Raw genomic sequence first — 13883 nt, forward strand, 5'->3', positions numbered from 1 at the left:
AGGAATCACAGAGTGGCTCTGCTTGATATTAGTTTACTGGGAAATTATTTTTTAGTGTTTTATAGACACATAATATGTGTTCATATTTATGGGGTACATGTGATATTTTGTTAAATGTAATGATCAAGTCAGGATATCTGGGGTCTCCATCACTTCAAATATTTATTGTTTCTGTGTGTTGGGAACATTTCAAGTTTTCTTTTCTAGCTATTTTAAAATATGCAATACAGTGTTGTTAAATATTGTCACCTTATTCTGCTATCAAACATTAGAACTTATTCCTTCTAACTGCTTGTTTATGCCTCCCAAAAAACCCTTCCTAGCCTCTGGTTACCAGCATTCTACTCTCCACCTCCATAAAATCAACTTTTCTTTGCTCCAGCATATAAGTGAGAACATGCAATATTTGTCTTTCTGTCCCTGACTTATTTTACTTAATTTCCTCTAGTTCCATCCATGTTGTTGCAAATAGCAGGATTTCATCCTTTTCAGAGGCTGAATAATACGCCATTGTGTAATGTACCACATTTTCTTTATTTATTCATTCACTGATAGACACTTAGGTTGACTCCAAATATTAGAATAGTGTAAATACTGTGAATAGTGCTAAAATAAACATGGGAATGCAGCTATCTCTGGAATATATGAATTTCTTTTCTTTTATAGATATACCCAGGAGTGGGATTCCAGGATCATGTGGTAGTTCTATTTTTAGTTTTTTGAGGAGCCTTCATACTGTTCTGCATAGTGGTTGTACTAATTTCCATTCTCAACAACAGTATATATCCTCACCAGAACTTATTACCTTTTGGATAAAAGCCTTTTTAACTGAAGTGAGATGATATCTCACTACAGCGGTGATTTGCATTTCTCGATGATAAGTGATGAGGATTTTTTCATATACCTGTTGGCCATTTGTACATCTTCTTGGAGAAGTCTCTTCAGATCTTTTGCCTATTTTTAGTTGGATTATTAGATTTTTTTCCTATAGAGTTGTTTGAGCACTTTCTATATTCTGTTTATTAATATCTTGTCAGATGAGTGGGTCACAAATATTTTTCTCTCATTCTGTGGGCTGTCTCTTCACCTTTTTATTTATTTATTTATTTTTTTTGCTGTGCAGAAGGTTTTTAGCTTAATTCCATTTGTTCATTTTTGCTTTAGTTGCCTGTGTGTGGGGGGTATTATTCAAGAAATCCTTGCCAAGACCAATGTCCTAGAGAGTTTCCCAATATTTTCTTGTAGTAGTTTCATAGATCCAGGTCTTAGATTTAATTCTTTTACTCCATTTTAAATTTATTTTTGTATATGGCCAGAGATAGGGGTCTAGTTTCATTCTTCTGCATATGGATGTCCAGTTTTCCCAGCACTATTTATCAAAGAGACTGTCCTTTCCCCAAAGTATGTTCTTGGCACCTTTGTCAAAAATAAGTTCACTGTAAATGTGTGTATTTATTTCTGGGATCTCTATTATTCTGTTCTATTAGTCTATGTGTCTGTTTTTATGGCAGTACCATGCTGTTTTAGTTACTATAGCTTTACAGCATAGATAGATAGATAGATAGATAGATAGATAGATAGATAGATAGATAGATAGATAGATTTTTTTATTTTATTTTATTTTATTTTTTTGAGACGGAGTTTTACTCTGTCACCTAGACTGGAGTGACGTGGCATGATCTCAACTCACTACAACATCCGCCTCCTGAATTACAGTGATTCTTGTGCTTCAGCCTCCCCTGTAGCTGGGATTACAGGCATGCACTACCACACCTGGCTAATTTTTGTGTTTTTTGTAGAGAGGGGTTTTGCCATGTTGCCCAGGCTAGTCTCGAACTGCTGGGCTAAAGCTATCCACCCGCCTTGGCCTCCCAAATGCTGGGATTACAGGCACAAGACACCGTACCTGGCCAGCTTTGTAGTATAATTTGAAGTGAAGAAATGTGATGCCTTCACCTTTATTCTTTTTCCTCATGTGTGCTTTGGTTATTCTGGGTATTTTGTAGATTCATTAAAATTTTAAGATTTTAAATAAAAACATTTCTTTAAAATTTTGGTATTTTGATAGAGTTTGCATTGAATCTGTAGATTGTTTTGTGTAGTATAGCTAGTTTAACAATATTACTTTTTCCAATCCATGAACATGAAATATTTTTTGTTTTTTTTTGTGTCCTCTTCAATTACTTTCATCAGTGTTGTATAGTTTTCATTGTAGAGATTGTTTAGTTCTCTGGTCACATTTATTGCTAAATATTTTTTTATTTGTAGCTATTGTAAATGGGATTCCTTTCTTGATTTCTTTTTCAGATTGTTCACTGTTGGCCTATAGAAATGCTACTGATTTGTTGTATGTTGATTTTATATTCTGATTCTTTACTGAGTTTGTTTATCAGCACTAACAGTATTTTTCTGGTGGAGTCTGTAGATTTTTTAAAATATAAGATTGTATCATCTGCAAACATAGACAGTTTGACTTCTTCCTTCCCAAATTGGATGCCCTTTATTTCTTTCCCTTGTTTAGTTGCTCTGGTTAGGACTCCTAGGACTACGTTGAAAAAAAGCGGTGAAAGTGGGCATCCTTGTCATGTTCCATATCTTAGTGAAAGAGCTTTCAGTTTTTCCCTGTTTATTATGATACTAGCAGTGGTTTTGTTGTATATGACTTTTATAATATTGAGGTATGTTCCCTTTATTCCCAGTGTTGTGAGAGTTTTTATCATGAAGAGATGTTAAATTTTATCAAGTGCTTTTTCTGCATTTATTGAAATGAACTTATGTTTTTTGTCCTTTACTCTGTTATGATGTATCACATTTACTGATTTGCATATGTTAAAACATTCTTGCATGAATCCCACTTAATCAAGATGAATGTTCTCTTTAATATGTTATTAGATTAAGTTTGTTAGTATTTCTTTGAGGATTTTTGCATCTGTGCTCATTACGGATTTTGGCCTGTAATTTTCTTTTGGTGTCTTTGTATGGTTTTGGTATCAGGGTAATACTGGCCTCATAGAATTTGTTTGAAAGTATTCACTACTCTTTGATATTTTTGGAATAATTTAAGTAGGATTGACATCCGTTCCTCTTTAAATGTTTGGTAGAATTCAGCAGGTGCTGTTTGATGGGAGAATTTTTACTACTGCTTCTATCTTGTTATTAGTCTACTCAGGTTTTGGATTTCTTCATGGTTCTATCTTGGTAGGTTGTATGTGTCTAGGACTTTATCCATTTCTTCTACATTTTCCAGTTTGTTGGTATATAGTTGCTAATAATAGGTTCTAATGATCCTTTGGATTTATGTGGTATTAGTTGTAATGTTCTCTTTTTCATCCTAATTTTATTTATTTGGGTATTCTCTCCTTTTTCCTTAGTCTGGCTGAAGGTTTGTCAATTTTATTTATCTTTTCAAAAAGCTGACTTTTTGTTTCATTGATCTTTTGTATTTTTTTAGTCTCAACTCCATTTGTCTCATCCCTGATCTTTATTTTTTGTTTCTTCAACTAATTTTGGGTTTGGTTTGCCCTTGCTTTTCTAATTCTTTGAGATGCATCATTATGTTGTTTATTTGAAGTTTTTCTACTTTTTTGAGGAAGGCACTTATTGTCTTTCATTCTTTTCCTTTTGCCTGAGGAAAATCTGGGGGCCAATCTTGCTGTCAGCTGAGACTTCCCTGGGTATCCAACTTCAAGTCTAGATTATGTGCTTACATAATTATAATGACCAGAAGATCTACATTGTGTTGAGCAGCAGCAACATGTAGGCACTCTCCCAAGTGCTTTGCATGAGTTAAATTATATAATACAGCAACCCTCTTTCCCTGTCTCTGTCTCTCCCTCTCTCTACACACACACACACACACACACACACACACACACACACACACGCATATATATAGGCTTGTAAATATATGTCTGTATATGTGTGTATATGCATATCACACATATATGTACAACAAATATATATATATATATATATATATGCACACATTCCATTTTTCAGATAAAGCAACTAAAGCAAGAGAGGCAGGCCAGTGTCACACAAATGGTTAATGACAGTTGACCTTTGTCATTTGGACCTTTGTCATTAGACCTTTGTCATTTGGACCAGACCACCTTCCTCTAGTTCCCAGTCTCTCCACCACGTCTTACTGCCTTTCATCTTTTGATTACTTAGATATGCCAGTTAGTTTCCTAACCAGCTTTTTAGGTGATCCCCATGAGCACCCTGTGAGGTTGGTGCTACCATTACCCATCATACAGATGAAGGAACTGAGAGGCTCAGAGACCTTAGTATCCTGACCATCCACGTGAAATGCAGATCCTCCTTCAGGAAATCTCGAGCTGAAGAAAAGGTGTTCTTCCTATTTTAATTCTACGTTCTTGACAATAAAAGCTAAACAGGAATGAGTGCAGCTCAAAGGCAGACCTGAGATAAAACAACAGAAAAAAAGCACCACTGGTTCACTTATTTTATGTCCTTCTCAAAGAGCAAAAGAGGTTTCTTCCTCTTTCCTAAGTACCTTCCCATTTAGGCTGCAATTTCTCTGTGCATCCCTTGTTTTCTCTGAGAAAGAGGGACACACTCAAGCATAACAAAGTGTCCCAGAATGTAATATTGAAGTGACCATAATTGGACACTTACTCTCTATTTACTCTCTATGAGTCACAAGGCCAGAACAATTCCCTTTGTCTTTTGGAAAATCTCCTTGTTGGGTGGAGATGCTCTTCACACTGAACAGCTGTTCAGGCTTGTCATGGTGCAAAATAGCAAATGACACACTGAGCCCTACTTGTTACCCATAACGGGTCTGCTGCTGCTGCTGTATTTAGAAAAGGCAGGGACCTTATAAACAACATTAAGGAGTTTTAGAAGCTATCTTTCCTGTAAAGACAAGAAGTGCCCTGTAAACTAGCTCAATACTAAGCAAAAGTTCCTAGTCTTCCCTTTTTACCTTTATTTACCCTAATTTTCTTTTTTTTTTCCACTTAGTTTCAGAGGGTGAGGGGCCAAAGGAGAAAGCAGCAATAGAGAGGGAAGGGGTACCCAAGGTAGCTAATCTATGTGGTTGAGGGGTCAGGACAAGAGTGTAGTTTTCAGTCCTGGACTGTGAGACATGTGTTCACCTAGGTTTGGGGATAGGGTTGAGAGACTTGAGGGTTGGGCCATTCTCAAAGCCCATAAATTTAGTGGAAAATAGGAAATCCTCAAACAGAGACTTTATTTTAAAAAAAGGGGAGCAAGTGGAGAAAGAGGAGGAGAACAAAATTACAAGAGACAAAATATACTGTACAAGTATGTGATAATGTTGCAAAATAAGGATTTAAACACTGGTCTGTTCATTTATTTATTTACGTATTCTCCATTTGATAAATATTTCTGCCAATTCATGTCCACTGAGAAGCAGATGCCAAGATGACGTTATACACATGAAAGGTCTATTATGAGAAATTCTTGTGAAGGATGAAGAGAAGAGTAGACAGGGACATGCAAGGAGAGCCTTTAGACCATAAGGCAGGTTTGATGCCAGCAAGTGGAGAGAGGGAAGGAAGACTCACACTCACACTGCTGCAGGTCTCTAAGAAATCCAGCCAGGCACATAAGGAGTCCACAGGCAAAAATGCCCAGTGGGAGGTGCATGTTGGGCAGAAATGTCCTGGCTCTACTACCCCACTGCAACTTTTGGTTAGTGTTTGGAAATACCTTGGGTGGGAGGATGGAGATCTATGGTCCTTGAAGCAGGTTTTTGTGAAGGGAGATGTGAGCACTGGAATCTAAGGCTGCCAGCATCCACCCCTTCGGCTGCACAGGTCTTCTGCACATGATCAGGAAGCAGTTACTCAATGTGCCCCATGGGCCTTATTCACTGAAGGGAAGATTAGAAGATTGAGTGTATGGAACACATTACAGACTTGGTTGCTGCAGTTGATCTTAGCACTACATGAGGTTCCTACTTTCTCTCTCCTCCAGTATCAATGACAAATTCTCCCGCTCTCGTGGATTTTCTGTGAAGATCTTGCTGGCGGACTTGATACTGCAGCCTAACCTTCATCCCTGATGGGTTGACCTGCTGGTAATCATACTCTTCTCAGTCAGGGATTGCTATACATGTTCACTCACAGTTATTAGACGAAGGAATATAAGAAGGTACCAAAGTGGATCACTTGAGTTCCACGCATATTCTTCTCATTCTTCTCTTGCCCCCATTGTGTAAGAGCATTTTTCATCTCCTTTCAATCAGGGTCAGTTATGCCTGCCATCATGGTGACCCCTTATCTGTTGACATCTTCGCAAGGGGTCCAAAGTGCCCAGGTGCCTGCCATAACCTGTAGCTCAAGGGGAACCTTGCTTTTCCCATGGACAGATTGCCTCCGTTCGGGGACAGGACCCCTAGTCATGCAGAACTCAGAATGGCAGGAATGAGAGACAAACATTCTCCCAATGGGCCATTGGGAAGATGGTAAATAGAGCCATTGTTTTATTACTCTGATTTTACGAATCAATTTAGTCTTCCCTTAGCTACACAACACCATATAGAGGTCTCTGATTTAATGCATATACTACATTCTAAAAAATGGTAATCTATCCTCACAGAGTATTACCCCAACCTGGTATTTCAACCACGCCATTAGTAAGTAATTCCAATTCTCTCAAGCTGGCTCCTTCCAGGCAATGCAATGTGTTGTATGGCTGATAAGATCTTACGTTTAGGGGCCCTTTCATGAACCTCCTTGTTGTGAAGTGGGTTCCTGTTGGATGCTATGCTGTATGAAATTTCATGCTTGTGGATCAAGCCACCTATAAGCACACAGATAATGGTACTGGCTGAGGCTCCCCCAGCAGGAAAGCAAATCTGCCTATGAAATATATATCTAAGGCTGTGATTAATCACTGGGTTTTCTGGGATGGAAGGGATCCAATTTAATCGGCTTAGAACAAAGTGGCTGTTCTCCTTGGGACTAGTGTCATAATTGAAACTCAATTTTGATCTCTCTTACAAGCAGATTGGGTATTTAGAGATGCAATGAGAATGAACTTTATGAGTTAAAGTCCATGTTATTGGGACCATCTATACATTCTACCTTTGGCACCATGAATACTATGTCAGTGTGTCCACCATGCTAGTTCTGGAGTAGATAATGACAAAGGTTGGCTCATGTGGACTAGCAGGATCATTTTGTCTCCTGGATTGTTGATTTCTTCTTCAATCATAGATTACTTATAGTGACATAAATGTGTGAAACAGCTTCACGGTTTATGCCAACTCCATTATGCCCATCCATGTGCCTCTTTCCCAGATGTTTTTGTCTCAGACTTTCCAGTCATTTCCTTACAGGACTCTGACCAGCCACCTAGGTCGTTGACCACTGCTCAGGAATCTATAACTATTCTCATCTCAGGATTCTACTTTCATACAAAGAGAATGGCCAGGTACACTTATTCCAGTTCTAACAATGAAGATTTCCCCTCACCACTGCCTTTCAGCCCCACCACTGAGTATATGTGTAATGCAGCCCCCATCCATTTTTAAGTTGTACCTACATACCTAGCTGACCTATCTGAAAACCAAGATCTGAGAGTGAGCTGATGGAATGATTCTTGTATAACCATGGCAGGTGACATGCATGGCTAGGTTACTTGCTCATAGAGTGTACTCAGTCCCTCTGGTTTTGTTCTGGTGTAATCTCATATATGCCATTTCCATTTTATAATGGATTCTGTGGTCCTGCCTGACCCCAGGAAAAGAGGGTCCAAATAGAACATAGCTCATAACTAACAATTCCAGATGCATGGTCTTTTGGTGCCCTCTTGGTCCATCTCTGTTTCATCTCTACCGGAGCAGAGTAATATGCCAGGATTGGATTCACACAAGAAAAGCACATACATTTCTCCTACAGATGGTATGGCCTGGCTGTAGAACTTCGTGGCTTTGCTTTAAAACTCCTATTGTGATTTGCCATAAACCCCACAATGCATAAATATGTATATATATATATGTGTGTGTGTGTGTGTGTGTATACACCCCTGACATCTCTAACATCATAGTGACTATAGTGACTGATGGATCATATGGCCCAAGTAGCAAGACTGTCTACAACAGAGCTTGCATCTGCTGCAGAGCTTTTTCCTGACCAAAGCAAGTCAACTTCTGTGTCTTAAAATATGTGGTTCTCAGCAGTGTTTTTGTGTGTGGAATGTGCCGCCTCCAGAACCTGGAGCGTCCCACAAGATGTTATGTTTACTTCATTGTTGCATTGTTGCAGGGGATGCAAGGTGCAGCAATTTGTCTTTTAATGTGGAGTTACTGTATACCCTGAATACTGGACACCTGAAAACATATTGAAATGGCAGGTCCCAGAATTTCTTATTTTTTTACATGTGTCTTATTAAAGACTTCTGCAGACTAATCACCTGTTGCTTGCCCTGACCAATCAGCATGATGTCATCAACATAATGAAACAACATGTCATTTTTCAGGATGTCTAGATGGTCCATATTTCTTTAGAATACATCAGGAGTAAGGATGGGAGCATTGGCATAATATTGGAGGAAAGATGTAAAGAAATGCATGCCATTTGTATATGAATTGTGATTGATTCTCCTGGGATTAAAATATAAATTGTTGGCCAAATAAGTAGACACATACTATGGACCTGAGGCTTTAATAATTTGTTCTAATAGCAAAAGCCCATCTGAGATAGCGACTGTGAACAGGGCTACTGCTTGATGGAAGTTGAGATACTGTAAAGTCACAGGCTAAGCTTCATCTGCTTTTTGGAGGGGCTAAACTGGTGAAATAAACAAGCATATGATTGTGGCCATGATCCCCGCACTCATTGATCTTTAATTGTGGAGTGAATCTCTGCTAGCCCTCTCCTCAGGATGTAATATTGTTTTGGTTTTATGACTTTCACTGGGTGGGGGCAGTTAAAGTGACTTGTATTTAGCCTTTCCCACTATGACAGTTCTGACCTCACAGGACAAATATACCATGTGCAGGTAATTCTAACTGTGGAACACGTCGATCCAAATTAGACACCAGGGACTGAGGAAGTAACTGCAAATTGGTCCACGGGCCACAATTATTTTTGCTTTCTCAAATATAAAGCTAAGAAACTGCTGAGCTATTTTCTACAATTCTTCACCTTCTTCCTGAAGACTGAAGGTGATTCTTTCCTGATCTGAGTGGTTTGAGTCCAAGAGCTGGTGTTTCTCATTCAGCATTTGGGATCAGGTGACAGAAAACTTTTCATAGGAACCTATAGCCAAGAAATATTGAAGGATATATTCTTATTATCTATCCAGGGAAAAATAGTGAGCACAAAGTGAAATTCAATTACCCTCCATGCCTGGTGAAATCTAGTTCAGCCTCTGTCTGCAGTTAGTCGTATCACAAGTGCTTGTATTTATTTGGAATATAAAGCAGGACACAGTTCCCACTTTCTCAATTATTTCTCATTAAAGGTGGAAGAATCTTTGGAATTCCTTTCTTCTGAACAATTTGTTCTTAGAGGAAAGAGGAAATATCACACAACTCTGCCCAGGTTTCAGACCCCATTTGGGGATTCTCCTGAGAACAAAAGCTCGTCAACTTGAGTTCACTCCACCACTGTGAGTCGATTATTCTCAACCTGCTCAGGAGTGTTTAAATGCCCTCTTCCCAACAGCATTATTTCAGTCTAGGCTTATGGACATTCTGTCTTTGGTTATGCACTCTATTACAGCTGCTGCATATTAAGCACCAAACACATTGCAGGACATTTGGATTTTAAATTTTCATTGAGCCAGGCCCCCCTCTTCATTTGTAAATTTAACAGTCATTCATTGAGTTCCTACCTTGTGCAGCTCAGCAATCTCTCCAATGTAAAGCCCTGAGGCTCCCTTCATTAAACAGCTGAACCCCTAATGATATGTTAGGCACTGTCCTAGGTGCTGAATATCCAGTGGAGAACTAAACCAAACCTGGACCATCCAGTTGTGGTGGTTACATTCTACCAGAGAAGAAAGGCATTAACCAAACAAGCACAAACCTATTAAATTACACACTGAAATATGCACCATAGATAAAATTCACAGGGAACTACAAGGACAGGCAGGAGTTTTGACCTCTCTAGGACTGCAGTGAGGACAGAATGTATGAGTATCTTTTGAACAATAAGCTCTATATAAGTACCAGCCAATTGCATTCTCACACAGCTATTGAGAGGCAGGTCCTGGACTTGACACAGATTCTCTGGCTTAATCCCCAGACTCTCATCCACCACCCTAAACTCTGTCTCTCTCCTAACCTTTGGATGTACCAGCTCTGTCTCCTGAGGTGGCTATTCTATCAGGGCTAAAGTAGTGGCACTGGAACTTTTGGGGACAATCTTCTTTAATACAAGGGTGCAAACAGGAAAGAACTGATGGTCCTCTGCTGAAAGGGAGACAGAAATACAAGACTTCCCACTTAATTTTCAAATTTCCAGCAGTATTGTTGCAGTAATTTGGATTCATTCTGTAGCAGAGACATTTTAATTTTTTCCTTTCCAATGACTCTTTACATTTCTATGGCCATACTGTCTTTGATGATATAAAAAACATTTAAATTGTGGCATTTGTTCAATGTTGAGTTCTTGTTTTGTTTTGTTCCTTTTAAATTTATCTTTCTTGTAAGTCAAAGAACACAGAATTATTGAATGCATTTCTATTACCATGTTTGCTGTTTGAATGAAGTTATTTAATTGGTACCAAAAGAAATGTGGGTCTGTTGCTATCCACTCACGAAAGAGCTTCACAAATGAACTTCCCCAATCTGTATCAGGCAGAAGCTACACCAGAAATGCAGCTCTGCTCTTTAAGAAGAATAATCTCACCAGACTCTCATTATTAGTGCTCAGCTCTGGGTCCTACCAATTAAACATTCCTAAAGTTGTGGGATAAGAAGAATTGGCCCCAGTGTCCCCTGCTCTTTGAAAGTACAGTGGATCTGAGTGAGGCTGGGTGGGGGACTTGTATTAGTCCATTTTCACACTGCTATAAAGGAATACCCCAGACTTCATAATTTATAAAGGAAAGAGGTTTAATTGACTCACAGTTCCACATTACTGGAGATGCCTCAGGAAACTTGCAATCATGGCAGAAGGCAAAGGGGAAGCAGGCAACTTCTTCACAAGGCAGCAGGAAAGACAGAGAGAGAGGGTGAAGGAGGAACTTCCAAACACTTATAGAACCATCAGATCTCGTGAGAACTCACTCACTATCATGAGAACTACATGGGAGAACCACCCCCATGATCCAATCACCTCCCACCAGGTCCCTCCTTTGACACATGGGGTTTACAATTTGAGATGAGACTTGGGTAGGGACACAGAGCCAAACCATATCATTCTGCCCCTGGTCCCTCCCAAATCTCCTATCCTTTTTACATTTCAAAACCAATCATGCCGTCCCAACAGTCCTGAAAGTCTTAATATGTTTCAACATTAACTCAAAAGTCAAAGTCCAAAGTCTCATCTGAGACAAGGCATGACCCTTCTGCCTATATACCTGTAAAATCAAAACCAAGTTAGGTACTTCCAAGATACAATGGGAGTACAGGCATTGGATAAATGCTCCTATTCCAAATGGGAGAAATTGGCCAAAACAAAAGGGCTACAGGCCCCATGAAAGTCAGAAACCCAGCAGTGCAGTCATTCAACCTAAAAGCTCCAAAATGATATCCTTTGACTCCATGTCTCACACCTGGAGTACACTGATGCAAGGGGTGGCTCCCACAGCTTTGGGCAGCTCCTTCACAGGCTGGCATTGAATGCCTTTTCCAGGTGCACAGTGCAATCTGTCAGTGCATCTACCATTCTGGGGTCTGGAGGACAGTGGCTCTCTTCTCACAGCTCCATTAGGCAGTGCCCCAGTGAGGATTCTGTGTTGGGGCTCCAACCCCACATTTCCCTTTTGTACTGCCCTAGCAGAGTTTCTCCATGAGGGCTCCACCTCTGCAGCAGACTTCTTCCTGGACACCCAGGCATTTCCATACATCCTCTGAAATCTAGGCAGAGGTTTCTAAAGCACTCCCCTTGTCTTCTGTGCACCCACAGGCCCAACACCAGGTGGAAGCTGCCAAGGCTTGGGGCTTGCACCCTGTGAAGCAATGGCCCAAGCTGTACCTTGGCCCTTTTAAGTCACTGCTTGCACTGGCATGACTGGGAAACAGCCATGTCCCAAGGCTGCACAGAGAAGTGGGGCCCTGGTGCTGGCTCACGAAAGCATTTTTCCCTCCTAGGCCTCCAGGCCTATAATGGGAGGGATTGCCTTGAAGATCTCTGGCATACCTTGGAGACATTTTCCTCCATGTCTTGGTGATTAATATTCAGCTCCTTGTTACTTATGCAAATTTTTGCAGCTGGCTTCAATTTCTCCCCAGAAAATGGGGTTTTCTTTTCTACTGCATCATCAGGCTGTAAATTTTCCAAACTTTTATGCTCTGCTTCCCTTTTAAACATAAGTTCCTCATCTCCATCTGATACCACCTCAGCCTGGACTTCATTGTTCATATCACTAACAGCATTTTGGTCAAAACCATTTAACAAGTCTCCAGGAAGTTCCAAACTTTCCCACATCTTCCTGTGTTTTTCTGAGCCCTCCAAACTGTTCCAACATTTGCTTGTTGCCTCCACATTTTCAGGTTATCTTTATGGCAGTACCACACTCTTAATACCCATTATATTAGTTCATTTTCACATTGCTATAAAGAAATACCCGAAACTGGGTAATTTATAAAGGAAAGAGGTTTAATTGACTCACAATTCCGCATTGCTGGGAAGGCCTCAGGAAAGTCACAATCATGGCAGAAGGCAAAGTGGAAGCAAGCACCTTCTTCGCAAGGTGGCAGGAGAGAGAGAGAGAGCAAAGGAGAAACTGCCAAACACTTACAAAACCATCAGATTTCGTGAGAACTCACTATCATGAGAACACGTGGGGAAACCACTCCCGTGATCTAATCAGCTCCCACCAGGTTCCTGTCTTGACACAGAGATTAAAATTTGAGATGAGATTTGGGTGGAGAGACAGAGCAAAACCATATCAGTCCTCATTAGAGAGACTGCCCTCCAAGGTCTTTCTGACCCGGGGACTCTGCTCTCCCATTTCCTCCTCTGCTGCCACCAGGTCTGTCATCTTCATTGTTGACATCTTGTGATACAAAGACCAAAGAGGCCTCGATTTTTTTAGACTCCCAGGATGGAGGGATGAAAGAGTCAGACTCACTCAACCATGTTCCTCTTCCTTCCCCACTGTGTTCATTTAATTTCTGGACCACAAGATACCCTGACAGCTCAAGTCAGTGCCTGGGAAAGTCATTTGATGGGGCTCAGTATTTTGGCATGTTCAAGTTTGAATCTGTCTATGAGGAGAATGAAGGATCCCTGTCATGGTCCTGCAGTAGCCAGAAGTTCCTTATGTTTTCCTTGTACGTGTGCATGTGCATGTGTGTACATGTGTATGTGTGTGTGTAAATATCAATTTTTGAGTGACTACTATCGCTAGTTATTGAGTGAAGCAGTTTGCATATACTGTTTCAATCCTTCAAAACCCTTAGCGGTAAAAACAATTATGTGATCATTTATAGGTGGGGACCCAAAATTCAGAGAGGTTATCACACCCTAGATCCTATAACACCTATGAACATTGTCATGGTTCAGAACCCAGATTCTCATGGACACCACTGTATTCTCTCCCCCTCCCTTCGTCTCTTTCTTCCTTTCTCATTATAGCCAGGTTCTCTCCCTGAAAAACTGTGTTCTGGACCCTATTTTTTTCTCCTAAGAGAGGTTAGTTCCCCTCCCCCAATGCCATCCTAAATTCTAAGCCTATGGTTTTAACAGGTGAGAAGGAAGCAGGCAACTCAG

At 40.2% G+C, this 13883-nt stretch overlaps 1 long non-coding RNA gene across 2 annotated transcripts in view; it reads right to left on the bottom strand.

Moving 5' to 3' along the window:
- The window catches only part of LOC129010383 (uncharacterized), a 39170-nt gene that overhangs the window by 20701 nt on the left and 4586 nt on the right, over positions 1-13883 (bottom strand). The window contains exons 2-4 of one of the 2 annotated variants that reach the window (XR_008492987.1): positions 9144-9257; positions 5701-5863; positions 4286-4425 (exon numbers count right to left, since the gene is read on the bottom strand). This is a non-coding gene — a long non-coding RNA (uncharacterized LOC129010383). The remainder of the gene's footprint in view (positions 1-4285; positions 4426-5700; positions 5864-9143; positions 9258-13883) is intronic. The other variant, XR_008492986.1, reaches the window with a different exon arrangement.

The sequence above is a fragment of the Pongo pygmaeus genome, chromosome 10 (assembly GCF_028885625.2).
Source record: "Pongo pygmaeus isolate AG05252 chromosome 10, NHGRI_mPonPyg2-v2.0_pri, whole genome shotgun sequence".
NCBI classification, from domain to species: Eukaryota; Metazoa; Chordata; class Mammalia; order Primates; family Hominidae; genus Pongo; species Pongo pygmaeus.